General features: G+C 35.9%; 1 protein-coding gene across 1 annotated transcript in view; it reads right to left on the bottom strand.

Moving 5' to 3' along the window:
- PRKD1 (protein kinase D1) overlaps window positions 1–17,848 on the bottom strand; it is a 333,970-nt gene that overhangs the window by 127,827 nt on the left and 188,295 nt on the right. The gene's annotated exons all lie outside the window — the stretch shown is intronic.

Genomic DNA, 17,848 nt, shown 5'->3' with positions numbered 1-17,848 from the left:
TGGAGGCAGAGGCTTTTCCAGGAATGGATTAGGAAAATGAAATGAGAACCATTTAATCACTTGCCCATGGCATAGTTATAAGAAGTGGCAAGGCCAGAACTATAACCTAGTTATACTGATGTCCAATGTACTGGTATTGGACAGGGATGCCCACTAATAAACTCCTTTATTCCTGAAATTTTTAAATCCAGGCTCCTCTCTCTTCTCACGTTCTGAATGTCATCCACTCCCCTGGTTTAATTATCCTATGAATGTTTATACTCCCCAAGTCATCCCTAGACCCAACATCAGTTATGAGTTTTAGATCTGTATGACCACCTACTATTCCACAGTTCATTTGTTCATTTCACAGGAGCCTTAGATGTTGTCTAAGATATTCAAAGTCAAACTCATCAATTTGATTTCTACAAATTAAAGGTTTGTGGCAACCCTGTGTCCAGCAAGTCTGTAGGTGCCATTTCTCCAACAGCACTTGCATATAGCTATGAGAGCTTATTTAAAAAAGATGTTTTCCCCTCCTCATTGCCTACCTTAATGAAGAGGCAGCCTTCCTCTAGGGCTTTTAAAGATGTACATATACAGTTCTAGGTAAGTGTTCCACCAGAATAACTAACATGTTAAATTTTCATGGATGCATAGAAATGCAATATTTTAAATGTAAACTTAAGCCACACAGCCAAGCTTTGAGTACAACTTAAATCTTCCTATGATGATACTCTGTGCTTGAGATAAGTGACCTTATAAGTTATCCCCATTACAATAATTTGGGAGGGGCATTTTAGGAATTTAAAAATGTCTTCAAATGGAGTTCACAACAGACTTCCCACTCATTTTAAAAAATTCTGCTCAAAAGAAAATGAAGTGTCCCAGCAAGCCTTTAGTCCAAGTGTACCTGTTGGATGATTTAATCCCTGCCTTTAAATCTCTCAGTGTACACAGTTAAATAAAAATTAAATATCCTTAGAACTTTAGGTTGTCTTAGCACTTAACCTCATTTGTGTTCTTAGAAGCAAGAGAGCGCTGTACCTTAAGGACTGGGTTTTAATCAGGGAAAACTTCACAGAATGACTGTTCTTGGGGTTGCTTCTAGGGAAAGGATTATTTTTATTTAGAGGCAGGAGAGAAAGAACTGCAAAATTTGGTGGCCATCAGAAAAAGGAAATTTAAAATGTTTGATTAGCGGGGCAACCAGAATATTTTCTTTTTGTAATGAAAGTTTAGTATGAATGTACATTACTGGAAATGTGCACTGTGGGGTTTTTGTTTTTTTTTTAATAAGGATGGCAGTGGCCTGATATGACACTTATCCACTGTCTTCGACTTCCTCCAATTCAGGATACCCTGAATGCTACTCCACAAGCACTGAATTCTAGAATTTAATTAGATCATCTAGCTGTTATACTGTGAGCAGACTGTATGGGATCAAGGGCAGAAGCAGGTAAGAGATGATGTTGGCTTGAACCAGGGTGAAGGCAGTAGGGAAAGGGAGATGTGATCAGCACTTGGATATATGTTGAAGGCAGAATAGATTATGATTGATGAGCAGAGGTAGGGTATGAAAGAGAAAAAACAAAGATGACTCCAAATTCATAGCCTGAGCAATAGAAAGCATGGAGTTGCCATTCAACCAGAAGGGAAGAGTATGAGAGCAGCACGTCTAGAGGAAACTAAGAGGAGTACAGTTTTAGACGTGTTGCCTTTGCAAAGTTTATTAGACATTCCAGATGGAGATGCTGAGGAGGCAGGTGGATATGACAGTCTGGAGTTCAGGGGGGACATCTTCAAACTGGAAAAAGTTTAGAGTGAATCTGTAGGGAAATATCAGAAAAGAGGAAGATTGCCAGGCAATGAAAACTGGCACATATTATCCTAGATCTTAAAAAGGGGGAAGAAAGTGGGAAAATGATAAACCAATAGATTTACAATATAAATTTCTTGTTGGATTATTAGACAAGTTGGAAGCCCTGGGGGAAACAAAAATAGTGATCAGTTCATTCATTTCAGCCAAATAAATTCACTTCGCCTTAGGAGTAAGTGTTCTTTTTGGTGTATGAAGACAAGGGAATAACCAGAGCACGAAGCATCTTGTTTTCTGCAAAACACGCGTTAGAGTGTCTTGGGTTAGCCCAATAAATTAAAAAACAAAACAAAAAAACATGGGCTGAACTTTAAACATATAAACTGCTGATTAATGAATTCATATGTATCACTAGGAAAGCATCTAGTCATATTCCACTGAGCCAAGTACTTATCTATATTTGTGCACATGTACGAGATTTTTGTGGTTTTGCTTTTTTTTTCAAATCATTATTTTGGATGGAGAAATGAAATCTGAAGTACATACCAAGTTAGGAAAGGCCAGGTGTTTATGAGACATGAAAATTGAGTGCCCCAAATTTTGAAATAAAATCTAGATTACGGACTAAAGATGATTCCTTTGTTTCACATCTTCTGCCAGGTTCATACTTTTAGATGTCTATAAAGACTGCTAATGGTTATAAGGTTTCTTTCAGAGGCGACGAAAATCTCTAAAATTAGATGGTGATGGATGCACAATTTTGTAAATATACCGAATACCATTAATTATGCATTTTAAATGACTGACTTTTATGGTATATGATTTATATGTCAATAAAGATATTTTTAAATGTCTATAAGACCTGGCAGAAAATAGACAAAAATAGATGAAGTGAATCATCAATATTATTTCAACACATTCTGCTTGAAACATTCAGTCATTTCAATGTTTTGTTTTGTCATTTGCTAGAGAGATAGTTGCCAGTAAATATTTCTGAATTACGAGAGATACAATTTGCAATTGCAAAGATTAGTGGTAACGGACACTCAGCCTCAGTGCCAGGAAGACAACAGACAGTGGAGTTGACAGCAGAGTGGAAGATCCATCAGAAGAGAGGCTGCCTGCTCTGAGAAGTGGCTGCCATGGAATGTTGAGCCTGAGCGCCAGGCCCTCTGGATTTTCAAGAAAATTCTGGAATCTAGATTTTATGTGAAATCTCTGTATTTTGAAATGTCTGCTCTAAGCTTCTGGAAAAAACAACATTTTGTTGGCTCAATAAAGCATGTCTACAGGTTGTATCTGGCCCATGCACTGCCAGTTTGTTGCCACATTTTGATACATAGTAAAAGAAAATAAAAATCATGTGCCCAAATTTAAGTCCACTCCTACTCTGACCAGATAATTTAAAATCTCAGTATTAAGAGCTAAAACGTGGGGCTGAATCTTTTGAAAACTATTCTTACACTGTGCTCCAAGGGAGACGGCCGCTTCTACTCGGTTGGCAAGTGATAGCACCAACACACCTCCCAGCGTTACAACAGCATAATTCAATATATGTACGTAAGATTAAACATTTAACAAAAAGTTAAAATGTCATTTGAATTACTATTTTCTAAAATAAGGATGTCTGTATCATGTATGCAGATTTGCTTTTAGTAACATTTTAAATTTCATGAAGCAAAATGTTTTAGGGCAGCCCCTGATTAACAGTATTTTCTCCCACTGCAAACATCTATTTTATTAAAATCTATATGCAAAATAACTTTGGAGGAGAGGCAATAAGGTAGTAATATAAAATTCTGTTTCATGAACTGGACTAAAATAATTTTAGGTAGTCACACTTCAGTTCTTTTTTACTTTTTTTTTGACATGATTGTAATTGAATTTCTCCAGTAATTTCAGCAAATGCATTTTTAACTTTAACAAACAGTAAGCCTTAATGTATTCCTGTTTGACATAACAAAATTGTATAACTCCCACAGCTTTCTACTTTTTTGATATTATATAAGAACCCTGTAATTTTATATGCCAGAGAAGACAGAGCACCTGAGAATAAATGCCTATTCAAACTTGCAGAGCAATATCTGAAGCAGTATTATGCATTTCTAAAGTAACCTGAGGTCAAAATCCACAAGGAAACAAGAGATGCTCAAAAAATTTACTGAAATATGCCCTTCTGATTACACCCTATATTTCAAATTTTTCTAAAACCTGTTATCATTAATGACATGGGATCTGTCAAGCATCGATATTTGGAGCAATAACCCAGTGTTTCCTCACTTCAAAGATTTGGATATTTGAAACTAAATTTTGGAAAAATTGAAAAATGATATTCAAACATAAATAAATGTTTCTAATTTCTATAATCTGGATCATGAGATACTATATAAAACCTTTTAAATTACTAAAACTAAGTAAAGTAGACATAGTTCTTTCTCTAGGATGTCATTTTTTAATGAAGAGAGCAAAGTAACAAGTTTAACAGTGTTATTTATAAGGAAAGCTTTTTACAGTTTTGAAATTTTGTAAAGCAAGTTTTATCAAGCTCTGTCAAGCTTGACAGGGAAGGAATGAGATAATAGAAAATGATCTATTACAAAAAATCCAAGATGGTAGATAATTTGGCCGTTTGAATTAATTTCTGCCTTCCCAGGTTGCCAATGAAGTTTCAATGCTACAAGGAAATCTTGGCTTTTCCAATTCCTTTGTAGCTCTCTAATCATGAAACATTTATTACTCTTAAAATTGGGAGAGGGTCTACCCTGCTTATTGGAAGAACATCATCCTAACCCTCTGCCTGAAAGCATGTAGAGCCATTTGACAATGCAAAGGCCTTCCAGACACAGCTCCAAGCAGTATCTTACAGCACTGACTGCTAGTTTGTGAGTCCTGACAGTCGACTTAATCATGATCCACTTGCCCTAAAATTAAGGACAAAATCAACAGCAGCTAGGACTCCATAAAAAATCACAAAACACAAAGCTCAGCCTGTACTGCCCTCATGAAGCAAAAGAAATTTTGTTTGGGACAAATGAGGAAGGTCTTTTCCTGTTAGATGCTAAAGTTCAAATATAGATTCATGTGGTCAAGGGCAGCTTTTTAACAAAGAGCATAACTCAGGATAAAATTCGCTGACTTTTTTTCACTTAATTCAATATTATGAATATTTCCATGTCAGTAAATATAGATCTCCTTAATTCTACCTTCTAATTATTAAATAATATTTCCTGGCAATGAAGTATCAAAATTTATTGGGTCATTAAGGACTTATTATAGTGGATTTCTAATTGGCTGCTAATAACCTTGAAAGAGTATTTCTACATGTGAGAGTATTTCTAAAAAAGGTTTTGCTAGAAGTAGAATTGCTTGGTCAATGAGTTTGCTTTTTAAAGAGTTTTGAAAGGAACTACCAAGTTGCCACCAAAAGAACTTTACCAATTTGTTTTCCAACCAACAATATGTGAGGTTGCAGACTTCTCTGAGCCTCATCTGTACTGGACATTGCCTTGCTTTTTTTTGGCTACACCTCGCGGCTTGTGGAATCTTAGTTCCCCGACCAGGGATTGAACCCGGGCCCCCTGCAATAGAAGCTTGGAGTCCTAACCACTGGACCACCAGGGAATTCCCCCGGTTTATAAGTCTGGACAATCTTCTAGATGAAGGCTATATTATGTTAATGTGCATTTCTTAGATTAAAAAGGAGGTTGAACATCATTTCAAATGTTTATTAATAGTCCCCCATTTGTTTGCATATATTTTTAGTTCTTCTTTTGTGGGCTATCCAGATCTTTGCATACTTTTCCTTTGATTAATTTCTCTTGTTCTGATTTCTGAAGGAGCTCCACAAATATCCAAACTCTCAATCCTCTGTCTATCATGGCAAAACATTCTCCAATCCTTGCATCAGTGCTTTATATTTATGGCTTTTTAATTGTTCAGAAGTTAAATTTTTTTTTTTTTTTTGTGGTACGCAGGCCTCTCACTGCTGTGGCCTCTCCCGTTGCAGAGCACAGGCTCCAGACGCGCAGGCTCAGCGGCCATGGCTCACGGGCCCAGCCGCTCCACGGCACGTGGGATCCTCCCAGACCAGGGCACGAACCCGTGTCCCCTGCATCGGCAGGCGGACTCTCAACCACTGGGCCACCAGGGAAGCCCCCAGAAGTTAAATATTTTAATAAGTTCGAATCTGGTAATAATTACCCTTATGGATTTAGAGTTTTGTGTCACACTTCAGAAGGCTTTACCTAAAATTTAAAGATTTGCTTCTTAGCTCTTGACTGTTTAAATTTATTTTCTAAGTGGATATCCAATTGTTCCAACATCACCTATTGTATAATCCATTCTTTTTTCTATTGATTCAAAATTAAACTAAATTTTCCTACCCAAATATGTCTCTTCTTGACTATATTTTCTACTGATCTGCCTTCTACAAGTTAAAATCACATTGTTTAATTATGTAGATGTATAGTATGTTTTGATATCTGGAGGAGTAAATGCCCTGCCCCTCTATTATTTTTCTTTTACAAGGTATTTTAAAATTTTTATTATGAAAATTTTTAAGCCTGAAGAAAAAATAGTACAGTAAACTTCCATGCCCCGCACGAGATTCAAAAACTATCAAAAAGAGTTGCTACATTTGTTTCACCTATCCCTTTCAATTCTTGTTTTTACTTCTACTGAAGTATTTTAAAGCAAATTCCATACATTTTGTCATTACAGCCCTGAGTATTTCAGAGTGAATTCCTTAAAATAAAAATGACATTTTCATACGTAACCACAAATGCCATAATAACATCTAAATGAAACTAACAACAACTTCATTTCTTGGACATTTCTATTCCATAAACAAATGTCTCCAATAGTTTCAAAACTTCTTTTTACAATTGATTTGTTTGAATAAGTCCAAACTAATTCAATACATCACATGTGGTTGTTATATCTCTTAAATCTCTTGGTTGAGGGCAGATCCCCCTCCTTTTCCTTTCCTTCCTTCTTCCTTCCTTCTTTCTTTCATACCACTGATACACTGAAGAAGCCTAATCACTTTGACATCTTGTTTTCTCATTTAACTTATTCCACGTTCTCCCATATTTCTTATTAAGAAAAGTTAACTCTGGAGGCTTGATTGGATTCAGGTTCAACTTTGTTGGCAAGAACACTTTATGTTCATGTGCTGGTTACTTTTATATGTCAACTTGGCTAGGCCACAGTACCCAGATATTTGAGCTAACATTTATTCTAGATGTTTCTGTAAAGGTATGTTAAAGGTGAAATTAACATTAACATCAGTAGACTCTGAGTAAAGCAGATGACCCTCCATAATGTGGGTGGGCCTCATCCAATCAGCTGAAGCCCTTAACAGGAAAAGACTGACCTCCCGCGAGGAAAGAGGGAATTCTGCCAGCAGACTGCATTTGGACTTAAACTAAAACATCAACTCTTCCCTGGGTCTCCAGCCTGCTGGCCTACCCTGAAGATTTTGGACTTGCCAGTCTCAATCACATGAGCCAGTTCCTTAAAATCAATCTCTCTCTCTTTATTGGTTATGTTTCTTTGGAGAACCCTGTCCATATAGTTCAGTACTATGTACTTCCTTCTGCATGACACCAGATACTCACAGTATCTGGTTGCCCTACTTTAGGTTTACACTGACTGATGCATAGATTCAGTTGATGACAGCCTGATTTTTCCATTTTGGTTCCCTACCAAAATTTCACCTAATGCAGAGGCTCTCAAAGTGTGGTCCTCAGACCGGCAGCATCAGCATCACTTGGAAACATGTTAGAAATGCATATTCTTGGCCATACCTTAAACATTCTAAATCAGAGATTCTGGAGGTGAAGCCCAACAATCTGTATTTTAACAAGTTCCTTGGGAGACTTTGATGCACACTAAAATTTTCAGAACTGATGCTGTAATGGTTTCATCCATTGATGAACACTGCCTGAATCAATGATCTCATTAGAGGCTGCAAAATAGTGATTTTAATTCTATCATTCATTCTACATTGTTAGTTGGAATATTTCTGTAAAGAATATCTTTTCCTCATAAACTGGTGCTATCTGGCTATTTCGCATTGCAGTCAGTATAGGGAAGGCAAAATAAATTCCTAATTCTTTCCTTTTACTTGCTATTATTTTTCATAATTAGTTAGTGCTCTACTTATTTCCAGTAGTGTTCAATAACTATTTATCTATTTTTTTTCTTTTTTTATTCTAGGTTTGTCTTAAATATCATGAGCTCATAGATTTTTAAATATATATTCAGTGTTTCCATAAATTGGACTTATTGCTTTTTGATGCTTAAATTGTGCCACATTTACTCAATGGGAAACTCCTCATGTTGGCTCCTGTATCTTTCTGACAAGACTCATTAGTTTTTGATAACTTCTTCACTTCCTGGCACCATGAAATATGACCAGCTTATCTTGTATATTTCCTGTCTCAGACATAAATTCCCCAACCTTCTAAGAATCACCTAAAAAGGCCATAATCTAAATATGCCGAATAGTCTTTTTTTTTAATAAATTTATTTTATTTATTTATTGTTTTTGGCTGTATTGGGTCTTCGTTGCTGCGCATGGGCTTTTCTCTGTGGAGGGTGGGGGCTACTCTTCGTTGCGGTGCACGGGCTTCTCATTGCGGTGGCTTCTCTTGTTGCGGAGCACGGGCTCTAGGCATGTGGGCTTCAGTAGTTGTGGCACATGCGCTCAGTAGTTGTGGCTCGTGGGCTCTAGAGCGCAGGCTCAGTAGTTGTGGCGCACGGGCTTAGTTGCTCCACGGCATGTGGGATCTTCCCGGACCAGGGCTCGAACCCGTGTCCCCTGAATTGGCAGGCAGATTCTTAACCACTGCGCCACCAGGGAAGCCCCACCAAATAGTCTTATACTTGCACATTTCCCCTTCTAAATCAGCTTTTCAGATTAAATCAAAGTCTCTTAAACATTGTTAAGATTGCAATAAATTCATGGTTACTCTGGGAAGAACTGAAATGTTTATTTTATTGAAACTTCCTATCTAGGAATATGGAACTATCTCCTTTGCTCTTCCTTTTAATGCCTTTCAGCAATGTATAATAGTTTTCTTTTAGAGGCACTAACATTTCTAAGGTGTACTTCTATGTGCTTTATGGATTTCTCCCATGATTTATGGTCTATTATCTCACCTTATTCTAAACCCTCTAATCACTCTAAGAGCTTTTGAGTTAAATTCCTTAGATTTAACTATTAGAGAATCAAATTGTTTTAAAAAATAATAGTTGGTTTTCTTTTCAATACTTATATACAATTTGTTTTACATATGTCGTTAGCAAAGATCTCTTGTACAATATTTAATAATGATGGCATTAGACCAGTCTACTGTGTTTTATTTCAGATTTTTATGAGAATGATTCTTTCTCACTCTACTGTTACATGAGATGCTTGATACAGGTTTCTTAAAATATGCATTATAAAGTTAAGGAAGTTTACCTTTATTCCTAACTTGCTAGATTTATTTTATAAATGGATGCAAAGCTTTTCCAGTACCTGTTGAGCTGATTATATCATTTATTCTCTTTTAATCTATTAATGTAAGAAATTATATCAATAAATCTCTAGAAAGTGTGCAGTCCTTCACTCCTAGAATAAACCCCATTTAGATTTTCAAATGTGTTAGTAAGAATAATGCATAGTATCCTCTTTAACATTTTACAATTCCCTTATTTTCTTGTTCCCTTTACATGTTCTTGAGTGGAATGATGAATTCATTATTTCTAAACATTCTTGTATTCTAATAAATGAATTTAAGAATATTTATTTTCTTCTTAAGACCGTACTGGCAATATCCTAAAAGTACATGATGTACAGTGCTCTCTACCAGTCATTTCCAAATAGTCTATCATTTCATTGCTTGCTTTTTTTCTTTAACTTGCATTTCTAGTACAATCTTCTAAATTTTCCAAGTTGATAGATTTTGTTTGTCCTTTAGATTTTTATTTTATCTTATTGCGCTGAGGTTAAGGAACATAGCTTGGATGGTTTCTACTTTGAGGAATTTATTAAGATTTTTTTTTTTGCCATGTAGCCAATCCCTGATTTTTTCCCATGGGTTTTTGATCATCCTTTGTCTGTGCTTTCTCTTTAGCTACCTCGTCTCCATTTACTGATCCTCAGCTCGTGGAGCTATCCCATTTAAATCCAGAAGTCTCCCATCACCTTCCATATAAAAACGATGATAACATTTATGACTACATCTACCAGATTGTGGACTAAAGCTAATGTCTCCTTTTTACTTTCTGCCTTTCATCCTTCAAGAAATCTACTTCACCTCTGTGAAGCCCCCCACTACATCAAGTATGGCAAGTAAATTATGTGGCCACTGTTTTGGTATGCAGATCATGCAGAGTGCTACATGTGAATCATCATACTCCACTGGATTTTGGGGGTGTTTCCAGTGCTCTTAACTGAAATGAACATATAAAAATCTGTGAGCTCGTAATATGTAAAACAAAGACACAGTGAAAAAGAAAAAAATAAATACCTGTTAAACACCACTGGAAATAATTAGAGTACCAACTAATTATTGTACACACACACACACACACACACACACACATGCACAGACTAACACACAATTCAGTCTATGCAATTTTTGTCCTGTCAAAGCTAAAGATGTTGTATTGTTCTATCAAGAATATCATATCACTGCATAAACATGTATAAGTTAAGAAGATGAGAGAGCTTTGCATTGGCAAGAATGGAAAATCTCTGCTGCAAAAGAATCAAAGCATATTGTACTTCAGAACTGCAAGGTGCTATAGCCAAATCCTTTGAATTATATTGACAGGCTATTCTCAGAAGAGATAATTTGAATAATGATCCTTCATTAAGTAGGTTCCCAGAAATAAAGCTTATTTTCAACTTCTTGACTCTTTAATCCTTATATTCTACAGATTGTAAGCAATTAAAAGCCCTGGGGCAATTGAAATTGTGTATGAAAAACCTCCATGGTATTTTTTATACACTAATATCTTCCTTATCCTCCCTTCACCAAACCTTTATCCTCTAGGTGAACAGAAAAACCAAATTCTCTTATTTTTTCTTTTATTTTTCATCTACTTTCTCTAAAGTTGTGCCTATTCTGGACATTTCGTATAAATGGAATCATACACTATGCCAGACTTGCCTCTGGTTTCTTTCATTTAGGATAATGTTTTCAAGGTTCATTCATGATGTAGCATGTATCAGAACTTCATTCATTTTTATTGAATGGATATACCACATTTTATTTATCCATTCATTGGTTAATGAAATTTGTTTTTTTCCTATTGTTTGGTTTAATGAATAATGCTGCTATGAATATTTGTGTTCAAGATTTTGCATGAACGTGTTTTCTCATGGGTATATACCTAGGAGCAGAATTGCTGAGAAATTCTGAGGAATTGCTAAACTCTTTTCCAAAGCAGCCACATCATTTTACATTTCCATCAGCAATATATAAAGGTTCCAATTTTTCTATATTTTTGCCAAAACTTGTTTTGCCTATTTGATTACAGCCATTCTAGTAGGTATGAAGTGGTACCTCACATGCTTTTGAATTGCATTTCCCTAAAAGCTGATGATGTTGAGCATATTTTCATGTGCTTATTGGTCATTTACGTAACCCCTCTGGAGAAATTTCTAGTCAAATTTTTTGCCCGTTTTTAATTTGGTTTCCCCACTTCTTTTTAAGCTTTTTAACTTCAATGGAGACTAATTCCATATGTTCTTTATTCTTGTTCACTGATGCGTGCTTTTTAGGAATACTGTTGTTAGATGCTATTCAAGTTATGAATTTTAAAAACCCACATAAACATTCATTTGAAAAATTTCTCTTTGGGTTGACAAGTACTAATGATCATGTTCTAAACTGATTATCATCTGTATCATATTTAAATCCAAATCTGATTTAAGTGCCCATGATGATAATAAGTGTGGAATTTTAATATATTTAATGATAATTACTTAGTGAACATTTACAGCCATATGGTGCACAAGGCACTGAAGATGATAATAATCAGAAGAAAAGTTAAAACATGTAAGAAGTTGACAGTAGTATCTCATATAATCTTTACCAATAGTCCTATAATATTACTATTATATTTGCATATTAGATAACCATGGCCCTTTTACTCACAGGGTATCATTTACTTTAAAACCAATAAACATGGGCTTCCCTGGTGGCGCAGTGGTTGAGAGTCCGCCTGCTGATGCAGGGGACGAGGGTTTGTGCCCCGGCCCGGGAGGATCCCACATGCTGCGGAGCGGCTGGGCCCGTGAGCCGTGGCCGCTGAGCCTGCGCGTCCGGAGCCTGTGCTCCGCAACAGGAGAGGCCACAACAGCGAGAGGCCCGCGTTCCGCCAAAAAAAAAAAAAAAAAAAAAAAAAAGAAACCAATAAACATGTTGTTACAAACATAGTGTTAGTGAAGGGAGCACCTGGTAGGAAGAGCTGCCTGACCCAAACCTGGTGTTTCAGGTAAGACTTCCTGGAGGATACATATACCCAGTCATAAAAGATGAATAGAAGGTGGCCAGGCAAGTCAAAAGAGGATGGAGGTGCATACGAATAGCACAGGTTGTAAGACTAATAGGTATAAAGGGGCACTGGAAGTAAAACAGGATATTATAAACATTGGAAGAAATGAAAGAAGTTCCATACGTCCATATTCTAGAGTTGGGTAGGGTACGGAGTGAAATAGGGGGCCATGTGGCTGGAGAAATAAGCAGAAGGCAAATCACAGTTTCCTAAAGCATGTAGGAGGATTTATCCTTGCGCTATTGAAGGGTATTATACAGAGGAATGGCATGATCCAGTTTAGGCTTTAGAATTTACTAGGGTTGCATGATGGAAGAGAACGAATGAGAAGGGACAAGACTAGAGGCAATTAGGAAACCAATTAGGAAACTATTCCAATGATACAGGTGGGCAAGTATGGTGACCTGAACTAGAAAACAGTAAGAGATGCAGCTATTTAGTAAAAGGTAATATCCATAGAACTTGCCAATTTATTACATTCATTCATTCATTTAACTTATATGTATTGTGTTTACTAGTTGTCAGGCTCTGTTCTAGGCAGTGGGAGTAAAGCATAAAGAAGAAGTAAATTGTACCTGCAAAGTGAAAAAATAAAAGAAAACACATCCCAGAAATGAGTAGACTTTACGGGATTAAGTATTTAAAGGATGACATTAAAACGTATAATTAGGATTATTTTGCAGTCTTCGGTGGGCAAACTTAAATGATTTAGAGAGTTGAGATAACTATTAGGGTTTAAACCCTGCAAGACTTTGTTTTAGTGATTGTATGACTACTGTTATAAGTGCATAAATATTTGAATTTTTTAAAAAATTTATTTCAAAATTTATACGGTGGCCATGATGTCAAATAAGAGATTTTAGTATTCTTTCCTTACCTATTAGTCACGGTAAGGTAAAGACACCAAGCATCTTTATGTTATAATATTTATTTTATAAAAAAACTCTAGGTCTTTAAATTGAGATAAAGCTACAATCACTCCTTCTATAGCAAGATAGTAAACATTTATATATTTATACCAAGACATATTTTTATGCAACTTAACTTATACTGTAGTATTAATGTGTCAAGTTTCTTCAATTTGCACTGCAATACTTGAAAAAATTGTTCTTAAGCAAAGTTTCTTTTTTTATGGCAATTTCAGATCTAAAGATAAGAGGATCCTTACCCATTGATTAGTACCTGCTTCAGAAACAGATCAGTTATGGAGTAAAGAAACTCCAATAAGAGTTAGTTTATTCAGTACACAGGGTTTGATTCATCATCTTTACTGCTAAAGCATTAAGGAAGAGATGCCTTTTATCCCCCTAAATAAAAGGGAAAAGTCAAACTCAAAATGTAAAGAAAATTATTTTATAGCTTTTGCTAAGAACCATACCTACTTAACCACTTCAGAAGAATTCCAATTTATAAGTTGTAAAATACCATCACATAAAACAATAAATGCAAGGAGATGATTTAACTTAAATTTCAGGAGTGTAGAAAGGGATCGAGTCAGGGAAGAGGCCCACAAAGGGTTTTCAGGTTTATGGTATTTCTTTAATTCTTCGGTGGGATGTTTGGTATAATAAACAGAGTTCCTTCCAGAGAAAAAGAATCAACAGGATGAAGATTATCTCTATCTCTATGTCTATCAATAGAGAAAGAGCACTGGCTCACACAATTATGGAGGCTAACAAGTCCCAGGATCAGCAAGCAGCAAACTGGGGAGCCAGTGACTTAGTTCTAATCCCAGTCTAAAGGCAGAAGTAGACCAATGTCCCGGCTCAAACGCAGTCAGGCAGACTGTCCTCCCTTGCTCTGCCTTTTTGTTCTAATCAGGCTTATGAGGGACTAGATGGGGTCCACCGACCCTGGGGAGAGCAACTGGCTTTACTTAGTCTATTGATTCAAATTTTAACCTCATCCAGAAACCACCTCACTGACACACCCAGAATAATGTTTAACCAAATATATGGGCACCCATGGCCCATTCAAACTGACATATAAAATTAACCATCATGGTTGGTTATACTGGTATTCACTGGTGTTCAGAATTAGCTCTTTGAACTATACATATATATGTGTGTGTATCCTCTTTATACGTTTAATAAAAAAAGCTGAACTCAAAGATATTGTAACAAGTGACATTAGAACTTGTGTTATCAAATGTAGTAAAAGAATAAACACCTAAAATTGGGTTTTGAATAAATGGAGAAGAGATAAATCTCAAAACCGCCAAGGTCATGAAAAACAGGGGGAGTATGAGAAACTGAGGCAGACCAGAGGAAACTGGAAGAAACGTTAACAACTAAATGCAATGTGATACTCCGGATTGGGTCCTGGAGCAGAAACAGGACATTAATGGGAAAACACTGCTAAGTTCAAATCCTTGACCAATGTTGATTTCTTAGTTTTGATAAATGTACCATGACAATGTAAGGTGATAACATTGGAGGAAAGTAAATCCGAGTGAGGTGAACTTTCTGTACTGTCTCTGCAACTTTTCTGTAATTCTGTAACTATTCAAAAAATAAAAAGTTTAGTTAAAAATCTATCATGCTTCACTACTGATTCACTTGCTAGGGTGGTATCATCTAAGGAGGCCAGTCTGATTTCAAAGTGGGAAAGATGCATTTGTGTTTGTCTCACTTGTTCTGCATGTTAAGTATTCCAGGAGACCAAAAATAGATTTCAGTCATTAGCGATAGCAAACCAAGACCTCTGCTCAGCACTAAATGTTTTGAAAGCATAAAACCAGCAAGAGTGGAGATTTACACATGAGATAATACTGAGGTTGCTGTTAAGCTTGAAGGACAAGATGAATCTATCTGGCTGGATATATAAACATTACACATTTGTTCTTGGGGAAAAGGTAGTATATTAAGGCTATAGAATTAAATATTTTTCATTAAAATTTTCAAAATAATTGTTATAACAACATGTCATAAGGTCTAGTGTGTCTTTTAACTTTGGAATTACCCAAACATTTTAACTCCTTGAAACCAAAATTAAATTTTTCCCTTCAAATTGAGATCCATTTATGAAGGCTTAAGTTGCCAAGCTAAGTATATCATGAACAAGTAGTTACAGAGTGACTACTATATGTCTGGCACTGAGCTAATTGTTATACATATTTTTGAAGAACTGTAACATATTGTCCCTGTTCTTTAGTATTATTAATATTGTTGGATACATAAGATAAATGCATATCAATACATTCATTTTAGCAAACTTGTGTCTTGCTCTATTGTTGCTTTTCATGCCCTGATTCCACAGGAGGTAATTTTTTACAGGTCATTTTTCAAAAATATACATGATTTTTTTTTTAAGCGTTCAAAACTCACACGGTGTAAGGTCTCATGTGGGGGCAACATAACATGTAACCAAATGAATTCAACTTAGACCTTTACCGATATGAACGTCAAAGTGTAAAGGTTGGAGCAAAACAATTTCAAACTATCCAACTTGAGTTTCAGAATGGTTATGCCTAGTCACTGTGAGGAAAGATGCTTCTGGATAGAGTGATCCATACCAGATCTTTATTGTTTCCTCATGTCCATCATTCCTAAATAATCTGATTGTGGATAACATAGTGAAACAAGGGGTAGTATTTGTTTTAATTTTGTTTTTTTCAGCATCACAGGATTACTATGTGGGGAAAAATTTTTTCTCTTCATCTTTTTTTTTAAACAGAGGACCAACTGCTTGTTCTCATTGAGAATTCTCCACACAGCTCTACATTATCACGTTCTCAGGATTAACAAGTTATAATGATCAGAACCTCAAAAAACTCCTGGGGAAAATAAAAATAGAATGAGACCCAGAGTTAGCTAGAAATTTTTCATTTTCTAGAAATCAAAATGCTGAAATTGCTTCATAACATGAAAAAAAAATGAATTCAGAGTTTGACTCAAATCCCAATTCTTGTATTAAAGTATATGTAGGAAAAGAGGTACTTGGTATATTTGTGTGTAGACTTCTTCTTGAAGTCAACACTGGTAACAGTATATAGATGTCTTAAAAATTCTTAGAAGTGGAGGTACAAATACATTCTGGTATAGTATTGCTCTTTTCAAATACATCTTTCTATTTTATTCCTCCATACTGGCAAAATGAATAGTCTATTGCCGTTGAAGACTTAAAACAGCTGCATTTCTAATTTTGGCAGATTACGAGGGATTTTTATATGGGTGGCATGTTAAAAGCAAATAAACGACATGCCAACCAGCAAAATGAGAGTGCTGGGCAGATGGTAGCACGGCTGAGTTACTGAATTGAAGTGCTATGTGCTACCAATCATGGAACATCAAAAAGGGATATTTGGCAGCTTTTCAAGTCAAGCCCAATCCTTTACCTCAAGCAAAAATAATTCAAGTCCATGAAGTCTTCAGATAGCCATTCAGTAGCCATTCTCCAACTGGCCTTTGTCAACACAGGCAGGCTTCAATGACTTTATTTCACGGATTTTGATGGTACATACAATTCTACCTTTCCTTCCTTCCTTTCCTCCTCTGGGCTCTCGTGTGTGTGTGTGTGTGTGTGTGTGTGTGTGTGTGTGTGCGTGCGTGTGTTGAGAGACAGAAAGAGAGACGGGGGGAGGGGGAGGGGAAGGAATATGAAAACAAAGTATATATTATGATTTCTCCTACTACTAAGGGGATTATCTTGGAAGAAGTCAAGAAGCATTTCAGTATGTCCTGTCATCATAGTGAAAAATAATCCATCCATGTAAGATCATGAGACAATCCTGATCAATATTAATCTTCACTGATCAATCTTGTTTAATACATTTTAAGAACTGCATTCAGAATGCTACTATGTAAATTTCCTGCAAACCCAGAGACATGATTTTCCAGAGAACAAACAGCTGGGCACTGTTTGGCCTTCAAAAGCAGGTTTTTCTCTGATTCAAGGCACCTTATGAAGTATGAGGCTAAGGTTATATAACTTTTTAAATAAAGATTTTAGAATTTACGTACTTAACTAAATGTCTTTTCTAACTTGCACAAGATCCATTGTTAACCCCTGATATTTTATTATATTTTGCATGTTTTTGTAAACCATTATAAATATACCTTGGAAAAATGTGAGATAAAACAAAGAAATGAACCCATTCATATATCGCACAAATAGTCTATATACTACACCATCATGCTGTATTATCCTTCCTGACCTATTTCTTTTCTACTACCTACTTCCCCTGTCTCCTTCCTTTCTAGGATGATTTTACAAGATCTGGATGTCTTACATAATGTGTTAGATACTTTACATTATTATCATAGTCAAGCCTTAGTCTGAAGGCACCCAAACACAAAACAGCTTTCCCAATGCCACACAGCTAATAAATGGGCTGCTGGGAATTGGACTCAGGCAGTTTCGTTCCAGGATCTGTGCTTTTAACTACTAGGGTATTCTGTGTAGCACACAGTGAAATGAGATAAAGAAATCAAGAAGCCCTGGGGAAAGTGAATATCATGCCAAATACAAAGGATTAGTATAGTGAAAGCAATGTAA

This window comes from Delphinus delphis, chromosome 2, assembly GCF_949987515.2.
Source record: "Delphinus delphis chromosome 2, mDelDel1.2, whole genome shotgun sequence".
Lineage (NCBI taxonomy): Eukaryota > Metazoa > Chordata > Mammalia > Artiodactyla > Delphinidae > Delphinus > Delphinus delphis.
Note: the sequence above shows the minus strand (reverse complement) of the source record. Positions and strands in the feature narration are given on the sequence as shown.